General features: G+C 38.7%; 1 pseudogene; it reads left to right on the forward strand.

Annotated features, from left to right (window-relative positions):
- The first annotated feature begins 710 nt into the window (after positions 1–710).
- Positions 711–6,430, forward strand: LOC127637238 (chemerin-like receptor 1; annotated as a pseudogene).
- Positions 6,431–9,662: the final 3,232 nt, after the last annotated feature.

Genomic DNA, 9,662 nt, shown 5'->3' on the forward strand with positions numbered 1-9,662 from the left:
AATAATTGACATCCTTACCATTATCTGCAACAACATCTGGCAAAATGGGCAGTGGTCTACACCATGGACTCAAACACTCGTCATCACGCTTCCAAAAAAGGGCAATGTTCAGCAGTGTCAAAATTATTGCACCAGCAGTCTCATTAGCCACCCCAGAAAAGTTCTACATAATATTGAACAGGTTGACAGCTCAAGCCGAACACATCATTGCAGAGGAACAGTCCAGATTCAGGGCAGGGCGCAGCACCACTGAACAGATTTTTAACTTAAGAATCATCTGTGAGAGGTACCTGCAACATCAGAAACATCTTTACCATGTGTTTGTGGATTTCAAGAATGTTTGACATGGTCTGGCATGCAGCTTTGTGGGCGACCATGAGGAACTACAACATCAACCCCAACCTGGTCAGAGTCATCAAACACCTGTATTACAAGCCCACCAGTGCAGTCCTCCAAAATGGAGCCATTGGAAACAGGTTCAGGATGACAATAGGAGAGCGTCAAGGGTGCCTACTCTATCCCACTCTTTTCAACATCTTCCTGGAGTGCTTCATGACAGATGCCCTGGCAAACCATGAGGAACCTTCAGCATAGGAGGCAGAGCAATCACTAACGTCCATTTTGCAGATGATATTGTTGGGCTAGCTGGAGGTGAAAAAGGACTGGCCAGCTTGGTAGAAAGGCTGGACACCCCCTCTCAAGCCTTTGGAATGGAAATCAATGCCAAGAAAACAAAAGTGATGACCATCAACATGAATGGCATCAACACAGACATAAAAACCAACAGGCAAATTCTCGAAACTGTGCAGAGCTTCAAATACCTAGGAGCGATTGTCTCGGATGAAGGGTCCAGGCAAGAAGTTTTCACCAGGATAGCTCAAACCACTGCGGCATTGACACGCCTTAAGCCCATCTGGAAACATCAGTTTTGGAACAAAAGTGAGATTATTGCGCTCAGTTGTCATCTCAAGTTTTCTCTATGCTTGTGAAACATGGACCTTCACAGCAGAATTACAGAGAAGAATACAAAGCTTGGAGATGAGATGCTACAGAAGACTCATCACATCACTAACGAAGAAGTCCGGCAGACGATCAGCCAAGCTATTGGACCATACAATGAATGACCTTCTCACAACTGTTATAAAGAGAAATCTGTGATGGTACGGTCACATCACAAGATGGTCAGGCCTAGCAAAGACCATCGTGCAATGCAATGTACAAGGAAACAGGAAGCGAGGGAGACAGAAGAAGAGATGGAAAAAAACATCCAATCCTAAGATAACAACCTTCAGTTTAGTGGACTAAACTGAAGCTCAGCCAAGCAAAGAGAGCTGCAGAGGACAGAGAGAAATGGAGAAAGCTGGTCAATAGATTGTCTGTAGTGCCCCAACGACCTCTCCTGTGGGGTTACTGGACATGATGATGATCTTTAAAGAAAGAGTGAACAAGAGTGTTCTCTTAACAAAGAGTGTATTGTTGTTCTTGAAGTGACCCCTCCCCATTTCCTCTCCTCGCCCACTCATTTTTCCAGTTCTTAGAACTCTTCTCAAACTGTGATGTTTCCTACTGAACCTGAGAAAGGGGGATTTCATGACCCTTTAGGGTCACTGTCTTTGACAGTCTCAGTTCTGCAACTTTACTTGTATTTCAGAGAGAATCTAGGTGTCAGATTTGTTTGGCCAGTAGTGCAGTATGCTTTTAGATTTCAATAAAAAAAAACTGTAGCAGAAAAACATAGAAGCACTGAAAATGGAAGAGTAAGGCTTAATCTTTGAGGTAAGATATTTTGTAGATTTTTTAGCTATAATATATCGATCTTATAGCTATAAGAGAAAATATGCATAAATGTTAACTTTATCACACAGTTCTCACTTGTACTCTGTGACGTTTTACATAAAGACTGAGAGCACTAAAGGAATTAAGATGCAACTGAATAATATGTTTGTAACACATTAAAGGTTTGGGTATGGAAGGAGGAGACGGGGAGCAGTGGCACACTTTAGGTAGGCTTTTTATTTTCTGCCTTTAGTCTCTTGAGAGCAGCCATCTCAGGTCTTTTCATATTTCAGTCAGTTCAATGAGACAAAACTCTCTGTTACCAAAATTTCTCAAACCCTTCAACTTCAAAGTAAAACAGCTATCACTGTAACAAGAAACAGCTGTTAGAAAACACCTCAACCAGCTTGAAGAGCCACACCACACCCTCTGTCCCAAAAAAGAAATGACCACACCCCATCACCACAATGTTCAGTGAGCATGTTGCAAAAGATTCAACAAAGGCTACTGTTGATCCTGATGTATTCAATGTGAGATTGTGACCACCTTTGCACTGTAAACAAACTGTCATTACAGTACCAAATAAAAGACATTACACTCTCCTCACTAAACACACTTTTCAATGTGAATTATTCTTACCCTTTCAAGTTTCATAATCAAAATCAGTTTTGATTCCAATGAAAATGCCTTAAACATGCAACTTTAGAGTTTAAGTAAAAAATCTCCTATGACCAAATAGTCATATAACCACATAATAGGTCACAAGGATGGTCAGAAAAGTGCACTTAGACGTTTATATGTAGAAAAAAGAGAGAAGTGTTGGGAGAAATCTGCTGGCATTGTACTTTTTCATGCAATGTGTTGAAAATACAGAAATGAGAACAAAGAAAGTTTAGCTCATAAAGCAGTAATAGCCACAGAGTTATCTTATTGTAATGATAAGACTTTTTGTAGTTAGGTTTCTGATTGAAATAAGTTATCTTACTGAAATGAAAGGATATTTTGTTAAGTTTCTGAAAGTATCTACAGCAGAAGAAGTGTACTGATGTACTAATTGACAAAATGAGTTTGATTGATTGACAGGTGGCAAAGGTCAAAATGGGCAGAGGTGAGTAATTGACATGTGTCAAGATGTCAAAATGGGGGAGGGTGTGTGAATTTGGTGGTGGTGGGGGTGTAGCATAGTGAAACACAGAGACAAAGGGTTCTCTCTCTTGTGACCATGGCTGTTGAGATGGTTGAAATTGAGTTGTCTCCAATGAGGTAGAATGTTGAGTTAGCGGAGGCTCTTTTTCCCCAGAGTGAAAATCTGAGGACCGAGAGTGTCAAAGTTTCTATTGGAACTGTAGAATATTGTGAGGCATGAATTTACCATGTCTAACAGTGGTCCGAATGGGTTTGAGTTTCTTAAAACAGCCCATGAACACCGTAAAGTTTAACAACATTGCATAACACAACAACATACACATTATAATCAGGAATTTGTGCTGCATAATGCATTCCATTATTTTTTTTTCTTCATCTTAAAGATTTTTTTGCCTTTCTAAATTTCACCCACATTTGCAAACAATACAAAGACTTTTCATTTTGTACATAAACAGGAGGGTTTTATAAAACAGTACAATTAAATATAAAAAATTATTGTAGCTATTTCAGTTGTTAATCGATCTCACTCTTTAATCAAATCCCATGCACAAATCTCACACCTTAAAATCTTTCATTTTAGAAACCCCCATTTTAGACATTGAGTGTGTTTTCAGACATGTAGACCATTTGCTTTGTTCCGAAACGGGGACTAAATTGTTTACAATGTTGCATTTTCTTCTTGGTTTGTTTCGCTTTCACAAGGGAAAAATTCAAAATGGACCAAAACTATGTCAATAAAAGTCACATGTGAGTAAGATGTCCCCTTATTGGTCAAATAATTATAATAAAAAAAATGTATGCCTGTAAAAAATTTGTCATTAGAGAATTTTCGAACGTCGCTATTTAGAGGTTGTGCTCCAAATACAAATTATCCATCACTCAAATGGATATGAGTTGTAAAGTTTCCATCATGGTTATTTTTAAACATCATTAGTTGCTTTTGCATTATTTCTCCATTGAAACATGTCTGTCCTCACAGATCTCTCTCTCTCTCCCTAACGTACACACGCACACACACACACACACACAAACAGCAGAATAAAGTTGAGTTTTATAATTGTCAAAAATTGCTAATGCCGTCTTGCATGTGTTCTGCCGCAATCCAAAAGAGAGACTTGATCGTACTAAAATTACCTCAGGAATTATAAAACAGCTCCTATTTTACACGTGCATTTATATCTAATATAGTTGCCAAAAGGCTATAGCCACATTTTGATGATGAATTAGAGAGAAGTGCTGATCTACAGATGTCTTCTCCAAAGATCTATCAGTTATGTTCATGGTTTTTATAGGGATATTGTTTGGTTCGTTGGTCCGTTGGGTCAGTTTGCATTCTCACCACAAGTGAACCACTCCAGAGTCCGTTAGAAATCGTTTGATTGCTTTTGGTGTTTTGGTGCAGGTCCGAGTGTGATTGTCATGTTCATATGCCTAAACGAACTGAACTAAGGTAGAAATCAAGCCAGGTTTCGAAACAAACCCTCCAAATGAGCCAGGTGTCAAAACTCCCTGAAACAACAGTTAACACAGATAATATGAATGCATCATAATCATAATGTGATTACACTGAATAAGTGATTAATCAGTGTTTTATTCATATTACTACAAATGTCAGTGATATCATTTTGGATTAAAAGCAACAAACATATGCTCTCTCGAGAATGTTTCCTAATTCGTGATGAACAATATAAAATAATAATAGCAATATTAATAATAATAATAAAGTTTTAAGACATGCACAGGCAATATTCTTATATTTTACTTATTTTAAAAGCATACATAGCTAAAACATTGTTGTGCTTTTCGTATGTTCCAGATCATTTAAACATACGATCGATTATTGAGAAAACATTGTTCAACATATGTATGTCACGCCAAAGGAAAACAAAACTGTTTTTGTAATGTATATGATGAAAACGAATTGTGGTCATCTTCATTACCCTCGACATCATCACTTGCCTCATAGTGCTTGTTGTCGACATCCTTCGAGTCACTGTCGGAATCATGAGCACATAAGTGGTTATGTAGATGAACCATCCACCAATTGTTTTTAAAATCACCCATCATTTGGTACCACACATTCAGGGTCATGTCAGCCCATTCTTTGATGTGCTTACATTTATCTTCAGAGTTATACAGATCCTTCCAAACTTTATTGTAGAATATACACCAGTCCTTTTCCGTGAAAAACAAAGGGACTTCTACTTGGGTGAACACTCGTAATGTACCACATGGTAGATTGTGACAGTGTGAGCCGTTTTATAAAATTTTAACCCATTCAGACAGTCATGTAAATTCACGCCTCACAATATTTGATGATGGTTCCAGGAGAAACTTTTACACATTCAGTCCACATTTTCTCTTTGGGGCTCTTAGTGGGAGTGATAGCTCATCATTGAAAAAAGGGTTAGGCACTTAATTATTTTTAACAACCATTCACAAACTTCCATCATCCACCCTCCCCCATTTTATCAACTTGACACCTGCCAATCACCCCCCCTCCCCCATTTTGACCTTTGACACATGTCATTCAATGAATTTGACAGCACGTCATGCTCTTCTTCTTACAGCTCTTACTGAGGCTCTACAGTGCTGTCATGTCATTTTGACACACCATTTTATACATATACTAAAGTCACTGAAAATACATTTGAATAAATTGACTGCTGCTTTTGTTACAGACCTGTTCTTTCTATGCACCTATAACTTGACTCTGGGCAAAAGAGGCAATCATGAATTCAAGCTATGAAGGATACAGCAATGAAAATGAATACAGCAATGGTTTTGACTACCCAAGCAAGCTTGATGAGTTAACCAAAGGGTCAGATCCTGCAGAGACATGTCCTGCATATTGAAGACAAGCAGCATGTGTAATCACAGCTATTTTAAATGTGATCATTTTCCTGCTTGGCATCATTGGAAATGGAGCAGTGATCTGGATTGCTGGTTTTAAGATGAAGAAGTTAACACCACCTGGTACCTGAGTCTGGCTTTGTCTGACTTCATATTCTGCAGCATTATCCCTTTTGTCATTGTCAAAATAGTGATAAACAACTGAATCTTTGGGCTCTTCATGTGTAAATTCACATCTTTTGCTATGTTCCCCAATATGTACAGTAGCACCTTCATTCTCGTCATCATAAGCCTGGACCGCTGCTTGTCTGTCAAATATTCTGTTTGGGCTCAGAATCATAACACTGTAACAAAAGCCTCTGCTGTTGTTGTCTTAGTTTGGTACATTTCTGCTTTGCTTAGTATTCAGATTCAGTGAAATCCCTAATAGCCATAAAAAATGTTTACCAACTATGAGCATCATCACACAACAGTTGTGCTCATTCGATTTATTTTTGGGTTTTTGATTCTAAGTATTTGCATCTGTTACTTAGGGCAAACTAAATGTCCAAATCCACCAATCCTTACAAGATAATGACACTGCTGACTACAACTTTTTTCCTTTGCTGGTTACCATATATTGTTTCTATAATAAGAGCTTGATGAATCGAAGTAAGGCTTTAACCTTCACATTGCCCTAGTAGTTACTACTATTTTTGTCAGCTCAAAAAGTTTTCTAAACCCATTCATCTATACATTCATGGCCAAGGGCTTCTCATTTCGGTCAAAGATTGAGACTGAAATTGGTAAACAGACTGAAAGTGCTTTCAGAGGAAGATTATTTTAACATCTAACATTTAGGTCAGGGGTCGGCAACCGAATGCAAATGAAGGGATAATTATTGGGTAGCGAGCAATAGCAAGACAGAGGAGTATGGATTTATTTATAAGTCCCTTGCACTTGTGCCAATCTACTCTGTTGTAATCCTTTCTCATGATCATGCAGGATGTTTTATGTAGATATGTGCTAAATGAGAAGCGAAACACTCTAAAAGTGTGACTAGATTGTGGTTATCAGGGTGAGAACAGCTCGTAAAGACAGCATTTTGCGCATCATGAGCCACTAATACTGCAGCACAGATATTTGAGCATTTGAGAATTGCCTCTGTTCGGTTGAGCACAACAGCCCACATTTGATTGTTTTTGCTTTCAGAACAACACTTGCATAAATAGATGATAATATACTACCAATGACTGAGATTTTCAACACACCCTTCAAACACTCTGTGAATTTACTCTGTAAATTTTAAATGTATGAAATTACCTGTCTTAACTCAATTTGCACATAAGGTTGGAGTGGTGGTGGCGTAGTGGGCTAAAGCACTAAACTGTTAAGCAGAATGTTGTCGGTTCAATCCCCACAGCCACCATCATTGTGTCCTTGAGCAAGGCACTTAACTCCAGGTTGCTCCAGGGGGATTGTCCCTGTAATAAGGGCTCTGTAAGTCGCTTTGGATAAAAGCGTCTGCCAAATGCATAAATACATAAATACATTTTCTTGCTTCCACTGAAGCACACAGGATGCTCTGTGGAATATTCACATATCATGCTGTATAGCGTAATCATGTGGTTTTGCTCAAACTATTGACTCAAACTGTGATGCTGATAATATGATTTGTAATGACAAATAAACTGGAAAAGTTTGAGTGGACTCAAACTTTTGGCACAGTAATTAACAAAGAAAATAAAAAAATGGTTCTTCATGTCATGCCGGTCCCTGATTTATGTGCTACTATTTTTTAAATAGAATGCATAAATACAGTAAATACTTAAAAACGCTTTATTGGGCAGGGATTTTCATGGGTTTCACCAAACCCCTCTATAGACCATAGGTGCCTATTTGTTAATAATAATAATAATAATAATTATTATTATTATTATTACATTTTATATAGTGCTTTTCTAGGCACTAAAAGCACTTTACATAGTATAGGGGGGAATCTCCTCAACCACAACCAGTGAGCAGCATCCACCTGGATGATGTGAGGGCAGCCATAGTGTGCCAGAACGCCCACCACACACTATTTGGTGGAGAGGAGGGTAAAGTGATGTAGCCAATTCAGGGATGGAAATTTGTTAGGCCTAAATATTTTACAGTGTTTGTTGACATTAGAATATTTTATAATGTATGATTGCCCCCTAAAATATTAAAACATTACATATTTTGTTACATGGTTGTTGTTTATATGCATAATTTGTACTATTTACAAATATTTACATTAAGTTTACATTGGTACTATGTAGTTTGTATAGCATTAAGCGATTAAATTGAACTTTTTCTTTAAAGATTCAGTTCAGGGAGCATCTAAAGAAGTTTTTCGGTTGAGGGGATTCAAATGGCATCATCGTCCCATGTCTGTCTTGTGTTTCGTTGTCTGTCTTTGTGTGAGCGTGTGGTTTCATTTGTATTCCCTGCCGCGCTCTTCGGACTGTCTTGTTTCATGTCGGGAGCACGGTGTCTGTATCCTGACTTCCTGTCTGGTTCGTTTCGGTCTGTGTTGTGATCCATACACTTGTACTCCATGTCTGTCTGATATTCACGTGCCTATGTCATCGGCAGCATGCACGTGCGTTAATAGTTTGTTTCGCGATGACGTGTGCACCTTGCGTCACTCTCACGTTGCGTTGCGCGCCCGGGTCGCCAGCTGTCATCATGTTGTGCTGAGGTTCGGTCACTTTGGTCTAAGGTATCTGGTGTGTGTGTGGCCGAACTCCTGTCTTGTTTTTGTCGCCTGTTGTGTGCATTGCGTGCTGTTTGCCCCATGATGTACGCTCGGTTTTCGTTTAGTGTGAGAATGTGTGGCATCATTTTGTTTGGTGTTGCTACGCATTCTCACGTCTGTTTGTCGGTTGGCATGGGCTTATATTGCCTTATTGTCTTGGCAATGTGCGCTTATGTTTTTTTGTCTTGTCAGAGCACGTGGCTTTGTTTTGTTTTCTGTATTGCTGCTTGTCTCTCTGTCTTATATCTTACCCCACCTCCTTGTTTGCTTATTTTTATTTTATTTGCCTCACTATTTATCTCCCTAATTTAGTCTCCTCGTGTTTGCTGTCCAGCCAGTTAATCTTGTTTCCAGTCTTGTGTCCTTATTTATTTCCCAGTTGGTTGGTCCAGTTTTTTGTATGTTCGTTCCTGTTCGACCCTACCCAGTCTGGTCTGGCCTGTTCCCCGCTGCATTCTACACCAGATCTTGATTACCCTTTTCTCCTCCGGGGTAGTTTATGTTTATTTTCCCCCTTGTGGAAGCTTTATTTTGGTTTTGTTTTTTAACCATTTTTAACTCTACATTTGGTGCTTCTGTATTTCATGACAGAAAAGCTAATAAAAAAAGAGACATTATTTAAGCAGTATTACACAAGCAAGTGTGCGATATGGCCATATATCAGCATGAACACAAGCGGAGTGATACACAATGAAGAGTCCGAGTGTTGTCAGACCATCAGTGCTCATGGAAAGTCTCTTGTCCAATCAGATTCGAGGACCAGAACTAACTTTTGTAAATTCAAAGATATTTTAATGTGTGAATGCCATCTTTGGACACACGTTTTCTGTAACTAGTCAAACCAAAACATTTTCGTAATGTGTATTGAAGTCCAACAGAGGCATTGCAATGCTTGGTTAAAACATATGCTGTACAAAGGAGAATGTTGTGAAAACTGTCCATGGAAAATCAGAGGTGACCTTCTTAAATGCAATGCAAATGTAACTTTGGCATATTATATCTTAATTAAAGCTGTATTGACATCCATGACAACTATGAACCCTCTGCAGCAAAATAAGATTTCCTCTAGGGTGTGAGCTCATGTCACACAAGACTCTCTGTGCTAAACGTCCTCGCTTCTGTATAA

Source organism: Xyrauchen texanus, chromosome 4 (assembly GCF_025860055.1).
Source record: "Xyrauchen texanus isolate HMW12.3.18 chromosome 4, RBS_HiC_50CHRs, whole genome shotgun sequence".
In the NCBI taxonomy this organism is placed as follows: Eukaryota; Metazoa; Chordata; class Actinopteri; order Cypriniformes; family Catostomidae; genus Xyrauchen; species Xyrauchen texanus.